The following is a 16,486-nucleotide window of genomic DNA, read 5'->3' on the forward strand; positions in this document are numbered from 1 at the left end:
TCTTTATGTACCTTTGGCCCAAAAAGTCTTCACTTCTTTATATTTATTTTATTCTTATATTTTCTCTGCCTTTCTCTCCTAAGTGCATAAAAGGAGTGGTGTTTGAGCAGTCATGTGACTTTTTGTCCGAAAACACAATTGCAGCTGTTTGCTATTGGACGGTTTTCTTTGAAAGAGCGTTGGTTTCCAGGGTGACAGGGGGGGAATGGCGACACCGCTTTGCTTTCCCTACAGCCTCCCCCCCTCCCCTCTGCATTGCCCTGAGCTGCTTTCCCTGACACTGCAGCCTGTGGTGGTGGATCAGGTAGCATCTGAAAAGAGTTGCCTCGCTCTTCCTCCTTTCATTCCTCTCCCTTTCTCATCGAACAGACACTTATATAGATTATTACACTGGAAAAGGTAAGTCACCCAAATGCTTTATTTATTTCCATTACTGAACATGTGGTTCAAGTTGTTTTCAGTATTAGAACAATAACAAGTAGCAGTTTCAAACATTTATAGTTGAATAGATCCTTCATTCAGTTGTGATAGCTACCACATCATTTAGTTGTTTTATCTCTAATCTTGTACGGTGAAACCACTCAGATGTGTTTCTTAATGGACATTCTTCACTTAAATTTATATTGGACAAAATGTGCAACTAGTTTGTCTTTTAGTTTTGTTCTGAAAAATTCCTGTTTTATTTCCAATGAGCTACTCTGATGTGATGACAGCACTGCTTTAAACCCTGTAATAATCAGGTGATGAAAGAACCAGCAGCTTGGAAAAATGGCTATAAGGCCCAGCTAAATAGTTCAACTGGATAAAGCACTATAGGTATTTACTATGAAAAAAAAGTATTTTACTTCTGAAAAGGTGGAGAAATAGGATTCAAGCTGTCAGGACACATCACACATAGCATTTATGAGCATCTCCAACCTCAGATTCTACTATGTTTTCTTTTGCTGCCACTTAGGGATGTACAATTGATGTTATGCATCTACCATCATCTTATCATCTATCTGAACAGTAGTATCTGATAGAACTACTTGGGCTGTTGTAGATACCAACTATAATTGTGAATGTGTTGGTACTCATTAGCTCAGACTTTCAAATCCTGCAATAAATCCAAAAGAAAACTGTAGACTTAAGTAATTGTTTATTTATTGTATGTCATATTATTATTGTGACATTCACTAAGAATACCACAGATTGCATGTTTTTATATATATATACATACATATATCATAGGATGGTTGCGGCATAAATATTTAGAGCAATAGAAAGAATGTTTTTACAAACTAATAGTGAAAAGTTTGCAGTGTTACATTTTTAAGCTCAGAGATGCAGATAAATGTCTAATATGTAGAACTTCCATTTTTTTCTGATGCCCAGCCCCCATATTGAATCTGATTGCTAAATTTATGCAAATTGTTGCTCTGTGTTCTATGTCTTCCTCTCCCAGTCCAAAAACCTGCATATTAGCTGAATTGGTCACTCTAACTTTGCTCAGAGTATCGAGTGTGTTCATGCATGGTTTTCTGTCCTTTGTGTCTTTGTTGTCCGATGCACTGGTGACCTGTTCACGGTGAACCCACGACTCTTCTAATGAATACTGGAGATAGGAAACCAGTGATCCTAACAAACACAAGGTGGATGAACCAGATATTTCTGTATCATTTCAAGTTGTTATTATTAATATGTCATAACAATACATTTTTTTAAACAAATTAACCTTAACAGACTGAATTTGGGTGCAGAGAAAAACAGATAAGTGCACAGTTTGTCATCAGTTTCAGTCAGAAGCCATTATTATGTGATATAATCCCTCAAATGTACAACTTGACACTAGTTTCAGTTATTCTGACAGCATCTTGGCTAAATGTAATAGATTTGACTCAAATTATTTGCAAAAAAAAAAAAAGATTTACTTCTAGATTTTTTTTTAGATACATTAATGCTTTTATAATTTAATTTAATTTGGCCAATGGAGTTTCCAACAGCTGCATTGGCACCTGTTGAAAGACATCTGATCAGTTTTTAAATCTATAGAGGATTCAAAATAGTTATTTTGTCTTAGTTATTAGTTGTTTTAAAGAGCTGAGCAGTGCCTTTATTTATTTATTTATTGTTATATGAAATATTTAACAGCTGGCCATGTGCCCTGCTCCACTCGTCATGGCATGGACACAATGAGCCCTCTGTTCGGGAACTGTGTTGCTTTGAGAGGATTTTCTGGCACAGTTGCCGTCCTAAAGTGGCGTCCTTTGAGCTCCCTGTTTAGTCCCAACCAACCAGGTGGTGGTAGCTATGCTATGTTACTATGGCAACTCTAGCGACTTACTCCTCCCTCAGGATGACTTTATCGGATGACCTGCAGACTTCTTTGAACTTGCTAGACATGACTTGCATCAGTCTGTTGGCACTTTACTCCCCTACTTACAAGCGAACAGCCAGACTGGCTTCTACCTTAATGCCACATAAGGAAGGCAAGTCTTTCTCTTCTTTTACCTCCTATAAAATGTTGGATTTTTTTATGTTATTGCTACTTAGGATAAATGTATTCCACCATGGTTTTGTATGCCTGCTGTGCCTTTTTACAGTTGATAAATATGCACAGGAATTAAATGGAAAAAAATGAATGAAGTTTGAAGATCATTCTCCTACTCATTTTGAACCGGCTTTAGCTTCATGCTAGTATCTACAGTATCTTTGTTCATTAGTCATTAGTCACATCATGGCTTGAACATTTAAATCTGAACTGCTCATATGTGTAAAAATAGCCTTTCTGATGGAATTAAATTTGTACAAAAATCCATAACAGAATCTGTTAAACCTGCTCATCCAGGAGAGAATTTACCAAAGCCAATAAACCAGATGAATCTTATCCTGGCCATTTGCTCTCTACCCTTACAACCCACTCTTACATCAGGCCATCTAGATGCTAGGGCAATATCAGTGTACCTTTAAAAACCTTTTTTTTAATCATGCATGAAAGAGTCATTGTTTTTTGTATGCTCCCTGTTTTTATAATAACCATACAGTTAGTTATTGTAAGTGAAATTCACCTATGTCCTTTTACTTTAAGATAAATTCAACTAAGATATAGGACTGTCAGAAATTGTTTAGTGTTATGAATTTACTGTTTGTGTTAAACGTTAAAAGAGTCAGGGTGAGCAGTAAGTAGGGCTGGAGCTTGTCATTGATCCACATCCTGGTTTTGTATTACTGATGCAACCAGGTGGAAACTGGCGCCGTGGCCTTGTTGTTGCTTCTGACTGCCTGCCATGATGTCACTGCTGCTGACCCGACAATCCTAACATTCCTGCCGGTTGTGTTTTATGCCAATGTTGAGCAGCATATGCAAGGGACATGTGGGAGAGATGCACTGACTTGCACACATATGGCTTTTGTCTAAGCGCTGATTAATAATCCGACATATCCGTCGACAAACACACGTCATTAATTCAGTCTCATGCGCATACCCCCTCAAGCGCACACTCAAGCACACTTGAACCTGAATAGAGATGATAATGGCAGTCTCACTAGCCTAGTTAAAATTCAACCCATCTTTAAGTGGCTGTATTTGAAACTCTGGCAATTTGGTTATGCATTCATGCAATACTTCAAACTAAAATGCCTGTTATTAGATTGCAATGATAAAAGAGATCTATTTCTATTATGTGCCAGTATCGCCATACCTTTGTGTGTGCAAGCACTCAATTTTCCTGTTTTTGTGTGTGCTAAGAGTGCATGAGTGTAAGTACAAAAGACGTGCTAGCTGTGACACAGCTCCAGCTTTGCTTTGATCCAGTAAAGCCACTGGAGGAAAGAGATGACAGGCCTGCTGCAGTGAAAGCTTTTAAAGGCTGTTGTTCTTGCAGGTGTTTACATTGGATTGATTGTTCTGTCCCATAGACACTCGGCACAAACCTGGAACAGATTAGTTGGTAAACAGTGTTAAAGAGTGGAAGGAGAGCAGTGGACAGGGAGGATGAATACAGAAAATGAAGGCTCTACAAAGATATGTTGGGCAACAAAGTAGAAGCAGCAGATTTTGGTGGAGACGAAACGTCTGGGTGAGTGTTAGTGAGTGTGTCCAGGGTGGGCTTGCATTGCTGTTTTTTTTACCTCTCACATTTGACCCCTTAACCCACCTTAAAGCTCTCATCATAAAGCAGGATTTCCTTTCCAAGGAGAGGCCTACTTCTCTAGTTCTTCATTCATGTCACCAATCATCGTTTATCAGGTCCACTTTGTAGGTCCTAAGTCATGTTTCATGTCTTTGTTTTGCTCGTTTCCAGTGGACACACTATTAGTTCAGATAAAGATTGCTGTTTGTGTCATCCTCTTTGTTCTGATAAAGCCTGTGCTTGGACATGAGAATTGTTTTAAGACGCTTTTGGCAATTTTATTGACTCATCTCCCTTTTGTTTGTTTGTTTGAGAAATGCCATAAGATGTGAAAGGCACTCTAGGACCTGTCATCAATGTCACAACTTTGGCTAAAAAATTGGAAGTCTCTGAAAGTCCCAGCTTTCAGGCTTAGACCTATTTTATCCTTTTTCCATTTACAGATAGCACCACCACAGGGCGGCACAGTGTGACACTAATGGCGCACTGTTATCTCAAGAGACGCTGAATTCTCAAACCAAGTGGCTTTCACCTTTGCAGGGTGAAATGATAAAGCACTGACTTGGATAAAATGGATGAAAAAGGTTGAATTAATACATGTTTTATCCAAAGATGGTTACTTCTAACCTATTCACTTAAAAAAAAACAATAAAAGACCATATTTACTTTGTTTTCTTTAAACTATACCCTTTAAACAAGCAATAGCAGGTTTTTTGAATAATGGCTTCTCTGTTTGAGTCCAATCTGGGCTGGTTCTGAGAACAGGTGATGGGGAAAATATTGTGTTTTAAATACATGTAGAACAATGTGGAAATACATTTAAGCTGCAATTCCAGTTACAGTATTGCCTCCACATGTAAAAAAAAGGTTAGATGCATATGCATCCACACTTTTTATGAGTTTTTTATATTGTTAAAGAACTAAAAAAATAATGTCCTTCTCAGGCTACTTCAATTTTTTGTGTAATCTCATCAAATCCCAATAGAATATATGTGGAAGGCTTTGGTTGTGATATGACAAAATGTAAAAAAAAAGTTGTATAAGTATAAAGATGTTCAAAGTCATGTAAATAATCATCAAACAATTTGTTATTGGTGAAGTAAAATCATAATGCTACTCTTTGGAAAGGAAAAAGTCTCCATTAGTCCTCAATGTAGCTCATGCCTTGCTGTGGTAAACACTACCCTGTCATAATGATATACATGACACAGCCAAATGTCTAAAGTAATAGCTTTGGTTTGACCATAATGACACGTCAGAGCTTTATTTAGGCTTGTTTGGTAAAACCTTTTGTAGCTTGAAAACCGAAGTCAACAAAAGTTTTGAAATGCTTTTCAGAATAGAGCGGCTGTTTCCAGTTTTAGCTTTGTTCACTGGCCTCGTTTTAGCCTTTTATTGCTTAATGCCCACATGTTGAAGTTGTTTATCTTGAAAGATGGAACGAATTGAAAGAAATATAAACTGGGTCAGCTGTAGAGAAAGGGAGGATCCTTTAGGTAAACTTAATGCTTTTCAGGCATGGTGAATAATAACGAACAGAGACACAATCAGCATGTTCCCCCCTTTTATGTTTCATTCATCACTCTCATACTCAAGCAGACCATTTCTATTTCCAAGAGCCTTTTTTTCTTACGCATGTACTGGGTTACTATTGAATAACGACTTTTAGACAGTTTTGTTAGCGATCATCTACCTAACATATTGTAATTTAAGTCTAAAGAGAGAATTGTCTGTTTAATTTTGTGAATTATATAGGTGATAAATAAATATAATAGATATAGATCATTTTGTTGTTCTCTAGCTTCTTTCCTTAATGCAATGGGAGGGTTGGAGGAGGGGAAGAATTTTAGTCCCACAGAAAGAGGAAAGATATCAGGAGATTGACAGGGGAGGGTTTGCTGAGTGTGTGTGTGTGTGTGTGTGTGGTGGTGGGGGGGTTGCAGCAGTGGGAGGTGCCCTGAGGAATGCCTGGAAGGTGTCAGCAAAATCTGGGCGGCTTTGGACCAATAATCCTCTACATCATAATGCTTCTCGCTCCCCTCTAAATGAACTGAATGAGTCGTAGCAGAATCACATAAGCCTGTCAGGGGCCCATAAAGTGCAGTTACTTCCCCAATACCCTGATGTTAAAATGTCACTTCTGCTTGGCACCTTGGATTTTTCTCACAATGGCCTTTGGTATAAACCCTGCCTCAAGAGGTTCTTCCTCCTGGTATGATTCAACAAAGTTGTTTAAGGGATTTGTGTGACAACAAAGCTCTTAGACGTGCCAAAAGCTCAGCTTTATAGACAGAATGGTAAAGCAATTCACGTAACTGTGAACTGCCTCTCGATTGGGGCTCTGTGACTCAGCCTGGTTTAGAGCTGCAGCGTTCTTCACAGTGGTCTTTTGTTTGGATGATTTAGCTCTTCTAATTAATGCAATTAATGCAAGCCATTTATTTTTGGAAAACTTCTGCTTTATGCAATGTGCACACTGGTTATCAGGTGCTGCGACTGCTTGGGCTCATTAGTTTGCTGAAAATAAATCTGACATCAGACAGAGGAGAAAAAATGGAGAATGACTAATTAGTCTTGATGGCCTTCTGGCACTTAGTTGTCGCATAGATCCTGAAATGCAGTGTATAGTTTTAAAGAGTATTTTGCTACTGATTGTTTTTGTTATATATTCACTGAATAATTATTGCTTATATATTTATATTTGACTGCTTGCTAATTCTTTATTCTCTAATGTGCGTGACTTATTAATGGAAGCCAAGTAAATAAATGAGAGAACCAGTTTAGACCAAATTCCTTCTTTTGTCAATGTGTTATCTAGATTTAAAAGGAAAAAATGCATGTATTGTTTTTGGCCATAATTCACCATTCCACCTTTGGCTAAACTAATCAAGCTCTGTAGCGTTGTGTTTTTTTACTGATTTTTATCAATTATTCAGGCAAAATTGTTTAAATATCCTCTAAAATTCTTTTTTCCTAGTTCAGTTTACTTTTTTTTTTATTAAAGTCACCTAATATTTCTCAAAGTACATTATTTAACTCATGTTTATAGTTCTGCACCTAAATAGTCAGATCAGTTTGCACTTCCAAATTGACATAGATTTTGTTCATTTATCAATATTTTGTATAAAATAATATTTGACATAAGTAGACATGATGTCGTATTGATATCCCTTATATCATGACCTTACATTTGAATTCTGCACTTTGGCAGCTTATTTATATCTATTTAATTCGCCCCTTTCTTTTTGCTCATACAAATTATATTGGTATGTGGATAAAATTTAAAACAAAAACTCCTCTTATTTGCATTTGGTCATGATTTATTTGCTACATAATAAAAGTCTAACATAAGGACTATATTTTTGATTCAGTTTATCTATAAAAACATACATAAAATACACCTTAAAGAGTAAATTTCAAAGCTCGTCTGCATAAAGAAGCCAGAGTTTGTCAGCTGTGTCCATTACTGAAGAATTGTCCAAACTATGATTTGCATGTATACATGCTGCAGCTAGATGACAAACAGGTAACTGATGTATGTCTGTAACAAAACATCTTATGAGAGGTAGCTCTTTTACAGATGTAAAAACTTAAAACCAACAGACAAAAGCGGCAAAACTACAAAATGGCAAATTAACAGTGACCAGTATAAAAGAAGGTTTGCATCATATTTATTTTTGAAGCAAGAATATAAATCCTTTGACTTGCAATGCTTGAAAAACTTTATTTGTTGAGCTGTACTTAATGAACATTGTAATAACTTTTAAACACGTTTAAAATCTTTGTTTTATACACATGACAGGCTAAAGAATACTTTGAATACTTTCAAGCTGATAAAAGCTTTATATGCTTATCTACATTTATTAGGTGTTTTCAAAACCACTTTAAATTGCAGTTTAAAATGTAAAGGCTTTCTCAATTTTGCAGATTACCATTTGGAATAATAATTAGTTTAATGTTTTTTAGGGTAAATGAACTGGGTTTTATTTGAGTGTAAGATTTAAGAAGACTATTTTTTCCTTCCTTATGTTGCTTTGATCTTTATATAATATTATTTGATTTACCCTGCATGTAAATGGTTCTGTACAAGTAAACTATCCCTGCCTTGCTTAGAGAGATGTTCACAAAGAGCCAATGAGAGGCTCCGCGCACAATCTGCCCAGCGCATTGGTCATGCATTACTCAGCTCTGCATGTGTGTCTGTGAATGGGAGGGGGAAGTGAGCACAGGGCTGAAGTCCAGGAATTTCTTTGAAAAAGTTGTTAAACATTTTCTACTTGTTTTTTTTTTCTGTCTCACCTTTGCCTTCTTTTAAAGGCACTTCTCTCTGCATCTGAGTGGTCAGGTTTAAGTGCAGCAGATTAAGTGTCCCTTCTTTTTCTAAGGGCGTTGTCCAGCTCAAATACTCAAATGAAAACTCTCTCCTGTTCTACCTGGCCGCTTGGAATATGACCTCACTCCAGGAAAAGGAAGAGAGAATCACCTGACAGGCTCATTTGTGTTATCATCAGCTGATTATGTAACTGGAGGGTGGAACATGGATGCAACATTATTGACCGTACAAATATTAGAGGTAGATGTGTAAACCTGTGCCGGGGGTTTTCAGTTTTTTGGGTTTTCTGTAAGCAGACCCCTGTCTGAATGGGACAGATTGAATAGAAAAAGAAAAGGTAAGGAAACTGATACTGGCAAGAAGAAACTGGGCTTTCAAATCCCTGAAAGAAGGAAAGGTATCTGATCAGGCAGAGCACATACAAAAAGAGGGTGGAGAGACCGGGAGAGAGAGGGAAGAGAGGGTGTGTTTCTGTGTGGGTGAGAGACACAGAGGGAGGAGGAGCAGTGCAGACAGAGAGAAGCAGTCAGGCAGACCTCTGTGGTGAGGACATCCAGAAAGAAGTGCATTCCTGAGGCAGCAAGCCGGACAGAAACGGAGAAGCAGTGACTCCATCTACATCCCCATCTGACTGTCCTCTGCTAGAATCTCATGCTTCCTCACAGACGTAAACTCACTGGCAGGCTTCCTCACTCTCCAGCTGAACAGCTGCCTGGTGAGAAGGGAAGGATTTCCCCAACAGAGTAAGAAGGAGGGAGAGAATAAAGGCAGACTGGGAGTTTAAAGCTCTAAAGAGTAGGAAGGTAAGTGTGGGGGATTCTTGGTGTTTGAAAGTTTCTGGGAATGGGCTGTGTTAAAAAAAATAACTTTCTCTGAAATCAGCTGATCTGACAGCATGTCTGCATAGAAATGGGTAGAAAAATGATCATAAATGAGTTGAACTTACTGCACGTGTTTTTTGTGATGAGCAGAGAGACAAAGATGATTTTGTTTTGTGTCTTTGCCAAGTTGAACCGTGTCTTTACATGTACGCACCTGTTGAAGCTAGACCCGCCACCCAAGTGCTCTGGTGAACAACAAAAGAACTCAAACCTGTTTGGGTTGAAACTTAACTCTATGTAAATCTTTATTTTTTTAATTTATTCAATATCCAGAGTTTCTAAGCCTTTATTCATGTTGAAAATTACCTTTAAAGACATGGGGAGATTGTATCTGCAGGTTGCCAAATGCCAACAATATGCAAATTCAATGCATCAAATCACTTCACTCCATGCTGTTTAAAGACCGGCTTGCTTATATGCATGGCTTAAGATCTTGTTTAAAAATTCCCTGCATGCTACGTGTCAGTCAGTGGAGCTCATTAGCAGGCTGCAGTTGTTATCCAATCAAGGCCATCGATTGGAACCCCAGCAGCACTCTCCCATGGGGTAATTATTTTTCCCCCCAACAAACTGTGGGAGTTAAATAAAGATACCTTGTCTTATCTCAATATTGTTCTTGTTCCTAACCCGTTTCCAGATAGATAATGCCAGGATAATAAATGTTAGTATGGAGGGAAATGACTAAAGAATACCCCTAAGTGCATTTCTTCAGATAACTTTTGTTATTTAATTATTTCCAATATGCATATTTGAGTATTAACTTTACAAAGTCAAACTTAAGGAGCACCGAAACATGCATCTTATGAATTCCTGATAAGTTTGGGTTTAAACTTTTCTTTTTCTTTTCCGAGTGCAGATGTACTAATAAGACTTGTGTTAAATTTTCAATATTAAAGTTTTAACTTTTCCTAAAGAAATATAACATATATAAATAGGCTTATGAATATTTTTTCTTACTTTTCAGCTGTGAAAATAATTTATTAATTAGTCATATTAAGTTAATGAGATTATGAATGAAAACTTCAATTAATTTGGTAACTAATTTAAGAAAACATTATACAGATAAATTACCAGTAGAGTGATGGTTTGAAGCCTTTATCATTTATGCTTAAAGCAAATAAAAACAAGCCATTTGAAATTAGAATATTACAGCAAACACATATTAAAAATTTGGATTGAATGAAACAGCATTTGAAATTTCTTATTTTGTGTCAGTTTTAAATGGAGGAAGAAAAAGAAACATTGGCTTCAGAAATTGGCCCAAAAAAGCAGTGCATGTCAAATCTGTTAAACTTAGACTTAGACAAACTTTATTGTCATTTTGTACCCACTCAGAGTATAGAAAAGGAAATTACACCTTATAACAGTGAAATGAGCAGCTTACAACAATAAAATAAAGATTACCAGTGCAGCAGTGATCAGGATGTAAACAGTGTAGGAGAAAAGGAAAACCAGTTAAAAAAAATAATGGTGCAAAAGGGCATTAACACAGAAAGGTTCAGCACTGAACCCAAAATGCAGTAGACATTCAGTTATGTCCTATTTAAAATTATTCTAAAAGTTGTCAGCCACATTGGTGGTGCCAAATAGTGTTGCAAGTGTGATCAGAGTCCAGTTTAGAGTTCAACAGTCTGATGGATGTGAGGAAAAAGCTGTTGCAGAACCTGCTGGTCCTGCAGCAAATGCTGCAAAGCCTCTTCCCAGGGCCAGCAGGGAGAACAGTCCTAGTGGGGGTGTGATGTCTAAATAACCAGCATTGGCCTTAACAAAAACTGTATTAATCTATCTCTAATCATTAGCATTGAAGATTTCAAAACATTTTAAGATTCAGCATGACTACTGGCAGAGGTCGATATCTCAAAAAGATCAGTAAAAGTAACTTTGTTATACTCTGTTCTAACTTTATCTTACTTACTGAAATTCTTGTTTTCTCTTATTTGTTGTTTACTTACAATTCAGTTAAATATCTGTGCTTCTCCTGGCTTTATTTTAAAACACCTCACTTATTATGAAAGTACCTAACTGAGCCTTTTTCTCTCAGCGAAAGTTCCTAGCTTTGGAAGTATTTTTGTTCCTCTTAGTTACAATAAACTGAACGAACTGAAAGAGCAGGAGTTTTTTCTGTTTTTGATTAGAGGCACCATGTGTTCCTGCTTCTTTGATAACAAAAAACAGGGACATGATGATGTAATACCCTCTCTCTTATTTAGCAACGCCATAAGCAGTTCAACTAAAGCGATAAACCTGCAGGTTGATAACTGTGAAGTCGTCAACAGCTGAAAACACCATAAAACTTTTACATTTTTTTTTTCTCCAAGTCTTGTTTAGTTTGTATGTCTCTTCTCTCTGCTCCTCTCCCTTGATGTCCACCTCACTGGTTCGATACTTGTTCTTTCCCATAGCATGAATTAGGCTGTTTAGCATGAAGAGAACAGAACGTCCTCTGAGAGAGCTCCTACCTTGTTCTTTCCTGTGTTATTTTTAATGCTCCTTTAATGCTTGAATACGCAGATGGACTCCCTCTTTTTCCAGAGCAGTCTCTATCTCTGTCGGTGCGTCTGTCCGTCACTCAGCTCGGATGGCAGAGAAAGCAGGTCTGCCTGAACTCAGCGAGTTATCTTTTGGGAGTGTTGATGGGAACTTTCTGAATCACTCTTCAAGCTGAGAGGTGATTTAATTTCTTGCCATTCTTATCAGCCGTGTTTCCTTCCTCCTGCAGATGCTCTGCAGGAGAAACACTATGACCAGATGGAAAAAGATGAAGCTTCCAATATATATTTGAGAAGGCGGGTCCCATCGCTTTTCTTCTTTGCCGTCTTTACCTTTCCTGCTCTCGTACTTTCTCGGTGCCCTTCCCCTGCCTGTGCAATGTGATGGAAAGCAGCGCCGCTCTCTGCTCATGCCGGATCCATTAGGGATGAAAGCACACTGCAGTGATAAAAGATTGATCCGGTCCTCCTTGCATCAAATTCTCATCCCTCACATCCCGCCTCCTCTTTCAAACCAAAGTAAATCCGATGTTCAATACATCAAATCTTTGGTACTTCTCAAAATAAATCATCCAAATGAAGTTTACAATTGAGAAATTTTGGCCCATGCAATTTTTTTAGGGCAGAAAAGTCTTTTTCATGGGATGGTGTAAGGTTTAAAATTGATAGGCATACAAAGGAGTTTGAATACAAACAGTTCTGTCAAATGGGACAATTCTTTTGGGCATTTCCCTTAGTGTTTTTGTAGCATCGAGTTAAATATTGGTTAGCTAGCAGAACCAGAAAGAGACTGGCATCCTGCCCAGAATACATAGGCATTTCTTCACCTGTTTTATCCAAGAAGGCAAAAACAAACACAGCAGACCTGTAGTTTGTCACCAGGGAGTCTGTAATTACTGAGAGGAAGGAGGGGATTTACTGAAGGAATTTCACTCCAGTTCTGTTTTTTTTTTTTTTTTTTATCCTCAGACCTGCGCTACTGAAAACCTCCGCGTAGCACATTAACTTGAAGTTTCTTTTAATTATGCTTGGCATTATTCTGTTTCTGCTTTCACCTTTTTGGAGGAGTAATATTGAAAAGGGGCCAATTTACTGCATTTGATAAAGATTTTGTGTGGTTATTAGAAACAGTGTATTTTAAACAATTGGTATATCTCAAACTGTGTCCTTTAGGACGTCATGTGTTCACCAATTGCAAACCTTTAAAGCCTTCACAGACCAGTTGGATTTATTCAATTATTAAATCACAGACAGCTAGATTTAATAATCATGTATGTTCTGCGGGCAGTTTGTTGCACTGGGTAATATTCAGGGGTATGAGAGAGAAGATAAGTGGGTGATAAAAAAGAAAAGCATCTTTGCTGGTAACATGTTTGAGGCGTATAAATAGTTTTACAAGGCGCTGTACCCAGAGCTTGAATCTTGCCTCGTTTTACCTACATGTTCATGTCAAAGGTCACAGGAAGCTGCTGTTGGAATTGTCTTGCAGTTTTTCCACCGGGGGCCATGTTCCCAGTCAAACCCAACTAACTGTAAAGTTCACCTGAGTGAATACTGTCATGTTCTGTCAGTGTGAACGTCCACTGGCCTTCTATTGTACCTCTCTGTGACATCAGAGCGTTTTCTAACTTTGTGCGACACTGGCAGGCTCCTACTACACAGTGTTGATTGCCTACTTCTGTTTTGTCCCGCTCTCCATGACTCCTAATTGCGCACGTATAGTTATTGTTGCGAAGGTAAACACACCTCAGCCTCCCGGGATACTCATGTGACTCTGAGTTGGAAATTTGTGTGTTAGCAAGCAGCAGGTTGCTCCTCTGCCCCAGGAAGCCATACTGTGTTGACACTCAGCACACAGAGCTCTCTGGGCAGTAAATAAGATGGCGCCTCAGCGAAAAAAGACACGGACAGGGGCAGGAAAGGGCGGCGAGGCGGGTCAAGATGCCAAAAGGAAGGACAAAGAAGAAAAAAGTCTGACCCAGGGCACAGACACACTCAATCAGCTGGTAGTAGAACAGACAGGCAGGTGGATCTGACAGACCCATCGCTCACGCCGAAAGGCTTTACAGCAAACCTGTCAGTGAAAGTAGATGTGTTTGATCAAGTGACTCACAGATAAAGCAAGTGTACTCTGATCGGGTCATTGCTACTGACATGAAGCAGAAGCATTATTTTTCTCTGAAATTCATACACCCATTATCGACACTACAAAAACTAACATTTTATAAAACGGATCTGGATATTTAATCAGGCCTATCATCTAATGACCTGAAGGTTACCCCTGTTTACCATTTAAATTAAAATCCCTTTTTTAGTTTAACTTGGCAGTCTGAGACAGAATGTACTTCAGGTCTTAAGTAGGCATCAGCTGCTATGGGTTTCTCACGGCTTAATAGCCTTGTGAAAAAACAACAAGGTATTTGCAGAAGGATTTTCAAATATATAACACGATCTTGTCCCTTTTGTCCTAAGCAGAAAAGCAACATTTGTTTCTTGACTGTGGCAGATCTTTAGAGAGTATCACTGGGATCCTTGTAAGATGACATCAAATAGGTTATTTACTTAGTTTTCATACTCCAACTGTTTCGTGCTAAAAGGAGTATATAGAAAAATCCACATTATTCTTATCTCTTAACCAAAGTTTGAAATAAAACATTGGATGAGGTCAGGAAAGCCAGAACTATGGCTCAAAGAGCTGTGTAGAGTTTTATGAGAAGAATATTTTAAAGGTTTCGCATGTTTGTATAGCTTACAGAAGTACCTTGTTAGTTTACATGCAAACACTAACATACAAACTCATCTTTTTAATGTGTACAGTTTAGACTATATACCGTCAGAGACAAAAGCAGACACTGCTTGTCATCCATAGAGATAAACAGATAAGTCTTTTTCTCAGTGTCAGATTACCCTCATCTTTGAGGTTTTAAATGCCTCGTAATTCAAACTTGGGATCTTTCCCAGGACGCAGGTTTACCAAGTTCCCTGGGGAAAGCTTGGATGAAATGTGGTCGGTGTGATTTTGATATAACTCAGCTAGAGTCATCTTTATGCTGTCTCGTCCCCTCCCCTGCCTCTCCCCACATTGTCATTCCCAAGCGGCAGCCAACTTATGTCTCTCAAGCAAACTCAGCAACAGCATCCTCATCAGCACGTACATGCTTGGTATCCATGCCAAAGTTGCCTCGGTGATTATGCGTGAGCGTTACAGATGGCATCTCTCCAGAGCTAAGAGCAAATCTCACACAGATATACTATCATTGTTCCAAAGACGCTCAGAGGGCTCCATAAATCTGCTGCATGCCCTCCCACCCTCTCCTTACTCATCTTGACTCTTCGGATATCCTCTAACCCACAGCTCTAATACTTGTGATCGTTACTCCTCAGAGTAATGACAGGGAAATGGAGACATGTATGACACCCACCCATCAAGCTATAAATCTGACACTATTAAAAAGGCCCACCCGAGCCTCATGAACCACTTGAAACACAAAGACTCCACCCTTTGTGTTTTAATAGAGTACATTGAAGGCTGGTCTTCAGAACAGCAATGGTTATCAGAAAGGTTCCAGATGGATTACATTAAATATTTGTAGTGGTTAGTAATTGTAATTTATTTGAAATACATACATCATCTTTTTGAACAGCTTAGACTTAATGTTTAGACCAAAATCTCATAAGCGAGATGATCCAGAAAGCCCATTTTTCTCTTTATCTACTGTATGCCTTTCTTTTCTTCTCATACACGTCACATTTTCTCTTACGAGCATCGGCCATTTTCAAAGAAGAGCTGGGAGAATGATTGACAATTAGGAGGACCACTTACAGTATTTTGATGATCCACCCTGAAAAAGAACATATTTCACTATACCTTTAACTTGGCTCTACCAGGTCATGCTAACCACAGCTCTCCTTGTGGCATATCTCCTAGCAATGGAAGGGTTTATTTCAAGCTTAAGTAATTTAAAATGAAAAAGGACATTTATGGGATTACTGAGTGACATTTAGACAACTTAGAGCAAGATGGTAGTCAGTGCTGATAATTTTGTACCTTCAACATTTGTTTGTTCTACTTTTGTAATACAAGTAGTTTTTAACCAGCTTGAGCCAGTCATGAGGCATCTTGTTAAATCAATGAAGAAGTTCTGGCGCTTCTTTTTGACTTCAGCAAAAATCATCTTATTTTAAGCCATGATTTGCTGGTAGCTTTTTGGAAATCACCTTAGTTATGGTAAATGTACACATGCTGCAGCGAATGCTGATGTTCAGTGATACTAAACTAATAAATCAAAATTCTTATATAAGACATCAAAGGAAGCTTAAGGAAGCTTTGTCTTAAAATAGTAAACCTATTTTAACTAAATTGATAATGTTCAAGGAGCTGTGGAAGTTTAATAAACTTTGACCTTTGTAAACCAATGACCTAGCATTTTCTGATTATAAGATAAATTCATAGTTCATGCTTTGATGAAGGCAATTGGGCCAAAAACGTTCACATGATTTTCTTGGACATGGCCTGGATATAGTTGGCTGAGTCGAAGCACAGTAAACCTGATCATGAAGTTTGTCCTGTCTTACTTCAAAGTTTCGTTGGTCAACTAAAATATTTTGGTGCATCACCTTTGCTTCTTGTATAAATAAATGATGACAGCTAAGGTTTCTGCAAGAGGTTTC

The 16,486-nt window shown here is 38.0% G+C and overlaps 1 protein-coding gene across 2 annotated transcripts in view; it reads left to right on the plus strand.

The window, feature by feature from the left end:
* Positions 1–271: 271 nt before the first annotated feature.
* The window catches only part of rassf7 (Ras association (RalGDS/AF-6) domain family (N-terminal) member 7), a 37,405-nt gene continuing 21,190 nt past the window's right edge, over positions 272–16,486 (plus strand). Inside the window, exon 1 of one of the 2 annotated variants that reach the window (XM_015375737.1) lies at positions 272–399. The gene's annotated coding sequence lies outside the window, so the exon portion shown is untranslated. Of the gene's footprint in view, positions 400–8,948; positions 9,249–16,486 lie in introns of those variants that run through there. The other variant, XM_015375736.1, reaches the window with a different exon arrangement.

This window comes from Cyprinodon variegatus, unplaced genomic scaffold (genome assembly GCF_000732505.1).
Source record: "Cyprinodon variegatus isolate N-32 unplaced genomic scaffold, C_variegatus-1.0 Scaffold124, whole genome shotgun sequence".
Lineage (NCBI taxonomy): Eukaryota > Metazoa > Chordata > Actinopteri > Cyprinodontiformes > Cyprinodontidae > Cyprinodon > Cyprinodon variegatus.